At 31.8% G+C, this 13,310-nt stretch overlaps 1 protein-coding gene across 19 annotated transcripts in view; it reads right to left on the bottom strand.

Moving 5' to 3' along the window:
* The window catches only part of LOC121132385 (Y+L amino acid transporter 2), a 48,753-nt gene that overhangs the window by 23,189 nt on the left and 12,254 nt on the right, over positions 1-13,310 (bottom strand). For 4 of the 19 annotated variants that reach the window (XM_040727783.2, XM_071886671.1, XM_040727785.2 and 1 more), the window contains exon 1: positions 4,808-4,996. The exons of 5 other annotated variants lie outside the window; for them this stretch is intronic. The gene's annotated coding sequence lies outside the window, so the exon portion shown is untranslated. Of the gene's footprint in view, positions 1-4,282; positions 5,130-13,310 lie in introns of those variants that run through there. 10 more of the 19 variants (XM_071886679.1, XM_071886672.1, XM_071886676.1 and 7 more) reach the window with 6 other exon arrangements.

Here is a 13,310-nt window from a genome sequence, read left to right as displayed (position 1 = left end):
TCGAAAGAGGCTAGGCGTGACACTACTATGAGTGTACTCGCCAAAAACAGAAACGTCTGCAAAAAGGCCATTTTCAAAGCTTTGAGCAAACAAAGAATGTATACATACACGCTGACAAAGCAGGACTTTCCAACTGTGTGCATGAAAACCAAACGAGCACTTCATTGTCAAGAGTTGTTTATTAGCATCAAGACAACTTCAAACTGCATCAGGATGTTAACAGTCGCAACTAAACTCACCAAATTTGAACTATTTTTGGTATGGGTACTTGTAGACAAAGATTTGAAAGGTAACACACAGGAATATGGACGAGTTTAATGCTTCCATTAAGCGCTGAATGACTGATCTTAATACCGTACTGGCCGTCAATGCCTGCCTGCCTTCATGAGGAAGCTGCTATTCAGACTAAAGGCAATCATGTTAAGTTATAAATATAACACACGTCAGTTAGTACGAACCTTCAAAAGTCAGCAGTCAAAATTTCATGACAATCTGATTTTGAAATTTTTGATTGATTGTGCTATGTGTGAGGCTACTTGTGTTACTGCCAAACAACGGATCAAAACAATACCGTTTGCGCTGAGTAATAGCTTGAAAAGTGTTACAGGGACTTTACTCAATAAAGCGAATAAAATTATAATAATTTAAAAAGCTCATTTTAAGCGGTGGGGGAAAACATGCTTTCTTTGTTAAGGGGAGGACTTTTCATTCAATGTGGTATGCCTTTCATTTGGCAGTAGTTTTATTTATCTAGCTCTTTATTTAAGCGAGATAGAGACGTTTGAAGTTTGTCTCAATGTATCTTAAAAACCCTCTATATACATAAATACATCACTTAACCACTACGAGTATGTAAATACGTATTCATTTTTGGACCTCGTGTAAATAAAAGTTATTACTTCCTAGTAGTGTATATATTAAAAAATATGTGATCATAAATGCCTTATTTGTTTCCTCTCCTTCTCTTTTAACTTTCTCCTATCCTATGCGAAAGCAAAAAACAAACAGTTAACAATAACGACCGAATCTCATAACAAATCAAACACGTGTTTGTACAACTTGCGAATGATTAAAAAAGCAAGCATTTTTTACAATAACTTTTTTATTTCTTCTTCTTTTTATTTATACACATAGGAAATATCAGCAAGTGCATATTAGTAGACAATAGTGTAAAATATTTAATTAGTGGAGTTAAAGATTACGTTACACTACGTACGTTGGATTAGTTACCCACATGCCTAGTATTAGAAATTATATCTCCTAGCGATAGAGATCTTTACATTTCTAACATTCAAATATATGTAGACATTCTAAAAAACAAAGAAGCAATGTTTTTATGAGACAAGGAAAAAAAAGAAGAGATAAAATAAGACTTTGCAGTTCAAACATAGGCATAATTTGAAGGAGAAATGATTTAGTAAAAGGAAGAAAATTTTAATTACGCCCCAAAAATAAAATGTTTGAAAATCAAATCCCTCTCTGACTCAATTTTTACTACTATAGACTTTGAATATACAAATTTATCAACAGCGGCATTGATAGCTTTTATCATTAGTCCCAAAAATTATCAACACCTTTATATAATTACTTATATAAATAGATTTATTTTTGTGCAGGGGAAATTGCCCTGGAGAAAATTGCCACTGTAGAAAATGAGCATCGCGAAAATATCCGTCATTTACTAAGAAAATAAGAATACCTCGGAGCAAAATCTTTTTCTTTTCTTTCAATGCGTTAATAAGACTACGACAAGGACACCCTGCAGGTTAAAGGCCCTGTTTAGTGTGTTTGGTTTCGGTCGTCAAATCCTAAACCGATCTGAAACAATTATATGTTTTGTAGGACAAAACTAATACGGTCTGGACCGATTTTATAGATTAATAGTTGATGACGTCATGTGCATTTGATAAATTTACGTATTCGTACAAGAAAATGTACGAAAAATGACATGTCCTTATTAAGTTGATCAATAAATATGCAAAACGGATTCTATAAAAAATTTTAAATAGAGCTGCCATACAATCAGAATTTTCAAAATAAAAAAATCTATGACGTCATAAGATCTAAAAATGGAGGGGTGGGAGAAAGGAAACATAATAACTACATAATATATACGCTATATACAAAATTGGATAATATAAATTAGATTGAAACAATCTGTCTACCTATGTGTTTCGTCAAATAAAATAAAACTGGAATGATTTTTCTCAAAATTGAGTCTGGATTATGTTTGTATTCTATGGAAAATTTTGCTTCTTTTCCTCCAACAAATTATTCGAATTACTCCTTTGTAGCAAAAATTCATAATCACACTAAAATAATAATAAATGGATATATATTTTAATTAAAAAGGGCTAGGTAGGACCCAATTTAGTAGTTTAAATCTCAAATAAGTTCTAAACTATAACTACAATTCTTACTTATCTTAAATCATCCCACAAATTTGATTACAAAATCTACAACTGATCTAAATAACTCAATGAAAAAAATTTAAAAAAAAAAATTCTTGATTTTTATTTATGATTTCTTTTATGTTCACCAACACTTATGCATTATATATATCATGTCTTCAGTCAATAAATGAAAGGACATATTTTTAGCATACCACCATTTTTATTGCAATATTCGTTTCTTTATGGATGGATCAAAGGGAAAAAAATGTCTACTTAGAATAGTTTGTAATGAACTGTCACTTTAGATTTGATATCTAAATTATATATATGTTTATTTTATAATTAAGTATGTACTACATTATGTGACAGGTGATTTTTTTTACCTTAAAATGGTACTAATTAATGGCTCGTCAACAAGGATGTAGATATTATGATTGTTATTAAAAGAGACACATAATGTTATTTAAAATAATGATCTGCTGGACTACATTTATCTCAGGTACAAATCGGCTAATATCATTGTATGATGTTTTGACTTCAGGCTTTAAAAAAAAGTAGGTAGGCAAAAGTTAAGAGAGACTATTTTAAAATGGTTCTCAAAAAAGAAATTTATATATATAATGTTTCAACACAAAATCAATCTTGAACATCCATTAAGAAAATAAGAAATTCCCAATGAATTGTTGTGTCTACTTCATTACTTAAATTCAATTCCCATTATGGACTTATTAAGGTCATTTATGGGTCTTATATCCTAGTTTCTGGGATAAACTTATATACGTTAGAATAATAGCTATAGCCTTCATTTGATATATGAGATGTTTTTTTAGTTTGGATATCTCCTTTAAAATAAAATATTTTTCTGAAGGATATTTTTTAAAGTATTTCAGTACAATTTTCAGAAGCTCTACATTATTTATCGAAAAGATCTACTGGTAGATAATTCATTTAAGCATACAAATGTAATCCAAATTTGCAACCCGTCACCACATAAACAAACTGGAAAAAGGATACTTAAAATTGGATAAAGATTATATTTGTTATTCTAAATTTCAAAAAGCTATTTTCAAAAAATTTCAAGGATTAAATTTTTTTTTAAATTCACAGCTATGCACTAAGAATTAATTTTATGAAAAAACATTTCGAAAGTTTAATTTCAAAGATAAAATTTATGAATATTTTTTCAAACCTTACTTTTTTTGGAAGAAAATTACAAGAACGCCCAGCTACTCACAAAAAATTCAAAATTAAATTTCAAATATAAATTTTTATGTGAATACATTTCAAAAATCCACAGTTATTTACAAAAGATTAATTTTTTTGGAAAAAAATTTCAAAAGTTAAATTTCAATGAATAAATTCTTGAAAAAAAAAAATTAAAAATGCACAGCTACTCACAAAATAATTTAATTTCATTGAAAAAAAAAAATCAAAAATTAAATTTTTAAATATAAAATTATTTCCTCTCCTTTAATTTGCTCTAATTACGAAAAAAAATCTAGTAAAAAGCAAAAATTCCTTTAGGGTAGATATTTTTTCTTGATTCTTGTTCTATACTACTTATTTGTTAACTCAAAACAATAAATATATATATATATGTATAAATTGTGCACAAATTGCAGTAAAAAAATACATCAGTGGATAATAGTTTATATAAAGAGTTTAAACATTCATTGTTATTCTTAAATACATAATAATTAATAATCAATTGATGTCACATCAATAGATCCGATTAAGGGCTAGTAATTACAACAATAAGGGATGTCGACATTAAATGGAACACTACGAATGTATAAGACATGTCCGTCTCATTATAGCTTACACATCATATGTCAATGGAATCTTGATTCCTTGATTTGGTGCAGTTGTAACAAATACTAATTTCTTACCTTCTTTTATGAAAAACTATGTATATAGAATATAAATTACAAATGTAAAGATACTATTCGATTAAATGAATTTATATATGTGATGCGTCAACATAAAAACAATCTTTAACAAAAAGGAGAAAATCCCCATATATTTTCTAACTTCATAACATATGTGTACAAGCCAATATGTTATAAGCATAAAAAGAGTCTGTTAAAGGCTTTAAATTCATATTTGTGGGATGAGTTAAGATACCACCCCATATTATTAGCTATATTTTAGAACCTTTGTTAGATGTATGTGACTCATATTGGCCCCGATATGTCCCATCCCATTTCAATAAAATCTATTAAGATCAAGTTTAGCTACTTTAAGAGAGCAATTTGTGATGGTCCCAAAGTCATTTGTGTATAGAAATCTAATTGAGTCTCAATTTTGAAAAAAATTAATATAACTTGTTTTTGAGTTGACGGGCCACATATATTTATGTATTGATCATTTGTTTTCCTGATATGAAATGAATAATTATTCATGCTGCTCCAGACTTGAATGTTAAGGCTAGGAAGGAGTTGAGACAATAGTGGTAAGGAGGTAGTGATGGGAGATGATACAAGGAATAACACCAAAGTTGAATGGGGTTGACTATAACAATAATAATTCGTTCAGGCTTAATACTTAAGAATCAAATAGAATTATCAAACTAATGAAGATTGTCGAATAATTAAACACACACTGACACGCTCTCTTTATTTTCTCTCACACTCCTAAATTCCCTTTTTTCCACCCGGAGTATCCACTACCTCCACACTAGCTCTGACTTTTATAATAATAATAATATGTTCGTTCTAACTTGTAAGTAAAGAAGTCGTGTACCATGGGATCATCCACATCCACGAGCCCTCGTCATTTCGACTGTGCTCTATTAAAAAAAAGCATTATGCTTCACATTTATGTAAATACGTGTATTATATATATAGATAAATAATAGTAGGGAATTGAATGAAAATAAATGTGCGGAGTTCCTCGTCGACAGATGCGAGAAGACTTGTTTAATCTTGTTTTTGATCGACAAATTGAGTGTCCTATGGCTTGAAGAATACATATTAATATATATATGCATAGAGAAATTTAAATACATGAATGTATTGTACGAACAAATGTGACCCAAACAACTGACCTCTTTCTAAAAAAATATACCTATGTACATATATCAAGTTTCAATAAAATAGGAAGCAAAAAGAATATATAAACAAAAAAACATAATAGATCATTTGCACATTAAATGCTTTGAATGCAACAAAGACTGCTGCCCTTTCCTTTCTCCATTTTCTTATTGTCCTATGACGTGTACGTCATAAGTATACATATGTAGAAGCAGTATTCTAGAGAAGTCTTTCATAAATTAAGGCCCCCTTAATGTGTTACCACTTAAGGAGGAATAACAAATTATGTACTCCATATATCAAATTACATTGTTAATTGTTTTGCAATTTAATGCACGTCATTCCTGCTCATAATTTAAATCTTATTGCCACACAAAATATGTACAAACGTTCAAACATCAATCAGGGAAGGTTTCCCCGTGTGCGAGGCATTGTTCTTTCCTTTTTTAAAGGGAATTTAGTTGTTTTTTAGCAATCAATAAATTTGGAGTTCTTGGGGGGTTCAGAAAATTTACTGCGGGGACCTCTTCAAATGACTTGTTTAGAAAATACATTCATCGTGCGTCAAAATAAAAGCAATATTAAATCAAAATCAAGAAGAAAATTCAAATTATTTTTTTTCTTTATATATACGAGCTCAGACAGCGAATAAAAATGGTATGAAATGACCTTAATGGATAGATATTCATTCATGGGCTACCGAGTGGTACATTAAAATCTGAACACTCTGAATTTTAAACTTCAACAAGATATAATTTATTAATTAAAAATAGATTTTAAACAAAATTAATACTATAAATACTATAGACTGCCTGAGCTTTCTTAATCATTCCAATGATGGATTCATGGGAGGGGCGGAAGGCCCGGCAACCACTGTGGATGTAGTCCTCTGTCATGGTGTGCCTCTACTTGCTGATGGTGTCTTTGAGTGAATTGGTATTTGGATGACAGACACTACAGACCTTCCCCTCGACATGGCCCGTCATGGACTTGAGAGGATTGGCCTGGGTTGGTTTCTTTAACTCCTACACGTTTCGTTTGGCTTTTTTGACAGAACTCTTGTTTCGGACTTGCTGATGGCTTAGAACATGATCCTTGAAACACCCAGCGTGAATGAGTGTGGTAATGGGAATTCGTTGATCACTGTCAAGTGTCATTTTCTCAGCTTGTACATAAGCTAGAGGGCTCAGGTTTGTTTTTTCTGTAACTAATTGTCTATGCTTTAATATATCGGAATATAAATTAATTTCAATCACTCAACCTTCATTAATTATTTAATTAGTAAGCGTTCAGATTTCATTGGACCACTAGGTATATACATTCACATATTGCGTTAAAATTGCAATTTAAACAACTGTATTTTCAAAAATGTATTGTGGGTGAAACCCCAGAATTCCAAATAATCAGAAGCCATCGCTGAAAATATACTAACATAATATATACTCCTCTTTGCAAGGGCCCTATTTTTTATAATGGAGTCGGTGCAGACATAGACTAGTTGAAAGACAAATGGATCCGTCATTCACACATTTTGATGAAATTAAAGACAGACTCTGTATCTTGCAGGGGGAGAGTAACTTTTTTTTTTAAATATATATTTCAAAAAAGTATACTTGTATTAAATAATTGCAAATTGAATGATTCATCCATCATTAATAATAATAATTATTAATTGATTCATTTATATCTATTTATAAAATGAATGAATTTGAGTTTTTCTTTCTTCCTTCATGACTCAGTTACTTTAGAGAAAGAGTCAAGAAATGAATAAGGGAGAGGCGAGAAATTATTGTTAAGAAAAAAAATTCACCTAATTAGTAAAAAAAAACTTAATATACCTGCATACATCATTTAATTGTAAATTGTAATCACTTTCGGTTCGTACATAACTTGAAATTGCCATGATAACGCTGAAAATAGTGTTGTGTCGGTCCTAATTTATTCGCTCCAGTCCAGACATAGGACCGATCTTATCGGTCCTTAGGACTAGTTCTTTAGACCGTGGGACCGGTCCTTGGAATATTACATAAAAATGTCGATGGTTTATTAATCCAAATAAAATATATTAAATATGCATTAAGATTATTGCACATATCTAGCAAAAAATATTTATATTAGGTTAAGTAAAAAATTATGAGCGGGTATTTGCTAGATATTTTTGTTGAGCGATATCTCATTACATCAAAAAAAGCTTTAAGTATGCTTCAAGGTTAAGCATACACTTAAAAGAGAGTTCATTTACAGTTTTGTGTTTGGTGAAGTCAATTGTGTGGTACAGGGTTCCAAAATGGAAGTAAAAAAAGAGAAAATAGTAGCCGTGCTGTTCTTCTCGCAAACATTCTTCAAATTGTCAGGGTGACTACGTTCATTTTCGTTATTTTTTCTTTAATATATGGGCAGATCATATTATTCCTAACTATGGTCATGACGTTTCAAAAGATTAGTTACAAGTATCTATGAGAGGAATTGCATCGATATCGGTCCTCAATTCTACTCTGAATCCATCAAGGACTAATAACTCTCGAAAAATTCCTCTGTGATGTCTTTCATGAGCACACACACACTTGTTTACTATATAATTTTGGAGTTCTTTTCTTAAGAATAAAACAATACGTAATGATAAATATGAAAATACAAAAGACTGTTCAGGTTTCCAACTACATAAAAAAAACTTACACACTAAAAATAAACAAGATTTACAACTCTAAATAGTATGCTATAAGCGGATATTTTAATGAGTAAACGATATAATTTTTTATTGCAGTTGATTTTTTTTTTTTTTTAATTTAAAACAATTGTGAAAATGATTTGAATCAACATTTTATTTTTATGATGTTCATGTAGATTAAGAAAATTCTGCAATTTTTAAAAAAAGTGCTGTATATTAAAATAGGATATTGAACATTAATTAATATTAATTATATATATCTTGCTCTCTCTCAAATCCATTACTGACCCAATGCATTTGACAGTTAATTTTCTTATTCCCAAAAGTTATATATTATGTAGACTAAAATGGTTGATTACTGCCGTTTATTTGGGTGTGTCAAAAAAGGAACCACAAATAAAAATACTTAAAACTTTACCACCTATCAAAAATCTATCTCTATTTAACGTCCAGCTTTGTCATTTCCATTTCTTATACTAATATCTGACCCGCCAATACAAAAGCAATATGGAATATGTAATTTTTCTCAGAATTGAGTGCAGATTGCATTTGTATTCTTATACAAATAATCGTCCATTTCTATTAAGAAATTATTCTTATTACCCTTTTGGAAGTACCACAAATTGTTCTTTAATTGGTAAAAGTTTATCGTCACAATAATAGAATGAGAAATTGACCGATGTTATTTGGAAGGGGTCATATTGAGGCCACCATAAGTCTCTTAAATCAAGTATAGGTTTTAAACCAGGGATGTTCAACCCATGGTCCATTCTCACTGAAACTATTATTTTTATCAAAATTGTTGCAATATCATCAGAACACAGGTATAAAACAAATTATATACCAAACAAAGGAATTTCTTAAAAAATATCGCTCTGGAGAAGAAAATAGAAAAAGAGAATACATAATTTTTTTAAGGATGATTTATTTTATAAAAAAAAAGTCCTTCGATCAAATTATCTAGCAGAGAATTTTTTTTATTTTTTTCCTCTTTACGCATCTCAAAAATTTGAATAAAAACCCTATAATTGACTCCAATATGTCTATACAATATTGGGCTGCATGTATCTAGAAAGTAAAAAAACAAATTGTGATTTTCTACTTTTCTTTATTTTTGTTCAAGATTGCTTTTATGTTGACCCACCACAAGTGTATTGAAAATTGTAGAGTAGATACATCATTACACAATCCTATTTACGTGATATATACAATAAGTTAACTAGTATATTTGCAAGGATGAAATATTTGTCTCCAATTATCCTACTTTATTTTTCCCTAATAGAAAAAAAAAATTAATTGTCATAGGATTATTTACTATCTTTCAATTTGTTTTAATTCAAAAATGACTATTTTTCTTCGAATAAAGTTGTATTCAATATAGGTTTTTAGTCTTTCTTATTATTATTTTTTTGATTTATCCATAAATTATTGCAAAAATATATCCATTCTATGCCTCCAACTTAGCGTCACTTTTGATTTATGACGCAATCCGTGACATAAGTGAAAACGTTCTTTTAAACTAAACTTCAGGATTATCTTCCGAAGGGTATCAATTCATAAGTATACAATAAGATTTTTGGATTCTACATTAGTACAGTTAGTCATTATTTATTATTCTTAATCTATGGACTTTGAATGTTGAGAGGGGAGAAAAAGCATCTGTTAAAGAAGTATTCTTGGGAAAAAACTTTACAGATGTGTACAACTAAAAAGTTTCTCCTGAAAAAGGATGCGATTCCTTCATCTCTGACCATGGATCAACGCCAGAGTTTTTAATCCAAATTATGTACCACGGCTTGAAAAGTCTCAAAATCATAAGTAGCCCTTTAGGTGGATATTTTTTCGGTTTTGGTATCTTAAAATGACATGGACTGACCCAATTTTTTGTATACCTAATAGATTCCATTGTATACAATGTCATTCATGTAAATCCTGACCAACTTTAACAACATCCTGATCAATACAGGAATCAAGTAGAGGTTTGAAATTTTATTTACAAGTTTTAATAATACAAAAGAAAAAAATCATTAAATGTGCCTGCCATCTTCGCCAATCACTGGCTCGATACACGGCCTAAAGGATTTGCAGGCATTGACCACGTCCCTGAGGGAGACTTTGTCCAAGTACTTTATGATGGAGGCGTTCTAGGAGCCGATGCTGTTGTGTGAATTGATATAGACCTCCCTTTCTAACTCCCTATAAAATCCATAATCCATAACTTCTCTTCTTTCAACAAGTTTTGGGTCTTGCAGGCCTTGTGAGAGGGGACGAGTCGTGTTGAAACAGGAATTCGACACCATTGGCCTCACCTTTCATCCACCGTATCACTTGGTCAGACATGAGTTCACAGAACCTGTTGGCACCAACCCTCTATTTTTGCTCGAAGAAGATGGGCCCATGAGACTGTCGTAGCTCCAAATCACCCCAAGGATCATAATTCTGACTGGAAACTTTGTTATAAAGACGTGGGGCACATTAGATCTGTCTGTAGCCAATCATCTATCGTTCTGTCGACATTCTATTATTTTTTATCCGAATAAAAGAATATTTGGTTGACATGGGACTTCGAATCTATCACCAATTTTCTTCCGTGGGCCGCCTGGGTTACCTTCATTTAGTCTGTAAGGATATGTCTTTTGTAAAGGCGGTATGACTTCATCCTCAGGTCAATATTTATGGCCCTGGAGACTACTGCCCGGCTTACCTGGTAGCTTTTGGCAAGAACGTTAATCGGAGTCCCAGGAGATTACTTCAAGAACGTTTCAGGCATGTGACGAATGTGGGAGGGCTTTTTTCATCACTCCGGTACTTGTGTGCTTTTCTCTTATATGCTCTTCCTCCTTCCAGTGGTTGTAGACGTCGTAAACGGAGTTATTTGGATACCCGAGCATCTTCTTAATGTAAGCTGGGCTTTGTCGAATCGGCTGGAACCAATTCAATAAAGGTGTTCCTCCGGGTCTCCTTCATCGTAAATACATGTTTTGAATTAAAAGTTGCGCAAATAACTTATAGGTAACCTTCAATTTCTAGCTTTAAAATTGAAACAACTGAGTTAAATGCTTTCCTTATTGTTAAGGATGTAGCTAAAGGTAGTCCAAATTTACCTGAACGACCCTGTTTTTCAAGAGGTATTCATAGATTCATCATTTTGATTCCTTTGTGGATGCGTTTTTAAAGCTATATTTCATCATGAATACAATTTTTTTTTTTTTTGATCAAGTAAATTCTATGACTCCAACCTATGCCTCACAAAAAATCAAAATCCTTAAAACCCGTCGGGCAGGCACTCTTCCGGTTTTTTGTAGCCTGAAATTAAATGAACTTGTCATTTTTTGTTTCGAATTTTTTCACACAAGCAGTAGCACATTTTAATTTCGTATTAAATTTTGTGGAAATTTATTAACACAGAATAAGAACTGGCAAATTCAAAAATGTCCATTGTTGTTGGGGAAACCGTCTCAAAATTTTCTCTTGTATCACAGTCTCGTTTTCTGTATAGCCAATGTTTTTTCTGTTTTGTGTACAATATACTATTTTTCTGAACATTCAGAAATAAATTGCTGCCTCATTAGATAAGGATTGGCCTGATTTCCCATTTATGGAGATCTGAATAAGGTCATACAGTATTTCAGCCTTGTACGTGTAAGTGCTGGGCTTTATACGTAACACACTGAAAGCAGTACCGTCTCCTCTCAGATTCAGCCCATCAGGTATATTTTTAGATGGGCCAGGGAGTATACAATTTTAGTAATCTGACGGAAAAGTAAATAGTTACTAAACATCGGGCTAGTGATTTTGCAAGTCCTGAATAATATGAATGTGCCACCCCTGTGTAATAAACATCATTTCATACTAAGATAATTTTGGTATAAATGCATTATTTCAACACTCTGTAGACTTAACGAACAATGAAGCCTTTTCTTAAATTTTAATCACTATTAACTTAAAGAAACAGGTTTTAATATCTTCATTCCATAATTTTTTTTTTTTTTTGATGTAAGGATGAGTTTTAGGTGTACCTACATTGAATATATACATATACATATATATTGTTCCTAAAAGTTGAATGAATGAATCTGAATGATGATGATAGCGACCCTAACAATAAAAAAACGTGGACATGGAAAAATACTACAAGAAAGAAAAGAGTACTACATTGCATGAAAATCTTCAGAAGATAATATTTTACCTGGTATGTTAGTATCCTTTAATGCTAATCATGAACCACCTATAAAATACTGATCATATTTAGGAGAGTTGCACTAGATTCAAGTCATTATTAAAAAAAAAAAAAAATCCTTGACCATCCGAATCAAGTAAATCATAGGTCAGTGCTTCTCATATATATAAATACAGGTGTGCGCGTCTAAAACTGAACACTCCTTTAAATTTTAAGCCATGTACATATTCGTGACTTTATTGAGTTGAAACCGGTTTATACTTTGAGGCAAGGGTCTCGACTAGTTATAAACAAAACTCAAGCAAAATCTAGAAAGCAACAGTGAAACAACAGCCGATAATATGGAGAGACGTCGAGTCGCAATTTTGGAACTTTCCGCGCGGGGAAAAACTCCAGCTGAAATTGCCAAGGTTCTGAACTGCACCGCACCACCGTTTACAGTGTAGTAGCCAAAGGGACTCCTGAGGCGACCACAAGATCTAAGTCAATGCCTCGAAGGTCGGACGAAATGGGTGAGGCCGTGAAAAAGTCTATCGAGGACAAGAGAGGCAAGGTTACCATCAGCGGCCTCTCCAGGGAGTTCAACGTCAGCAAAAGGACCATGGACCGGCTAGTTAAGAATGATCTTGGCCTTAAGGTCTACAAGAGAACCCCTCGTCAAGCCCTCAAGCCGTAAAATTTAAAAGAGTGTTCAGTTTTAGACGCGCACACCTGTATATATATCTTATGGAGCATTAATCAAAGAACCATTTTTTTGTTTATTAGTCAGTTCTGGTAACAAAAAAAATATCCGTATTTTCGTACTTTTCGATACTTTTCAACAAAAAATATAAAACAAATAGAATGGGTACTTGTTTGAGCGCCAAACCTCTCCCTAAAAGTTGATCTTTAACTTTTGACGTAATCATAGTTACCAATAAATATAACCGAGGTCCAACTTCGTTGCGGAGGTACCAATGTTGTGAAGGGAAATTGACAGGTTGCATCCGTAGAATTTTAGTTTTTAGGTAGGGGTCAGCACTAAAATTGGATTACTT

This window comes from Lepeophtheirus salmonis, chromosome 2 (assembly GCF_016086655.4).
Source record: "Lepeophtheirus salmonis chromosome 2, UVic_Lsal_1.4, whole genome shotgun sequence".
In the NCBI taxonomy this organism is placed as follows: Eukaryota; Metazoa; Arthropoda; class Copepoda; order Siphonostomatoida; family Caligidae; genus Lepeophtheirus; species Lepeophtheirus salmonis.
This window is presented reverse-complemented; position numbering and strand designations above follow the sequence as displayed.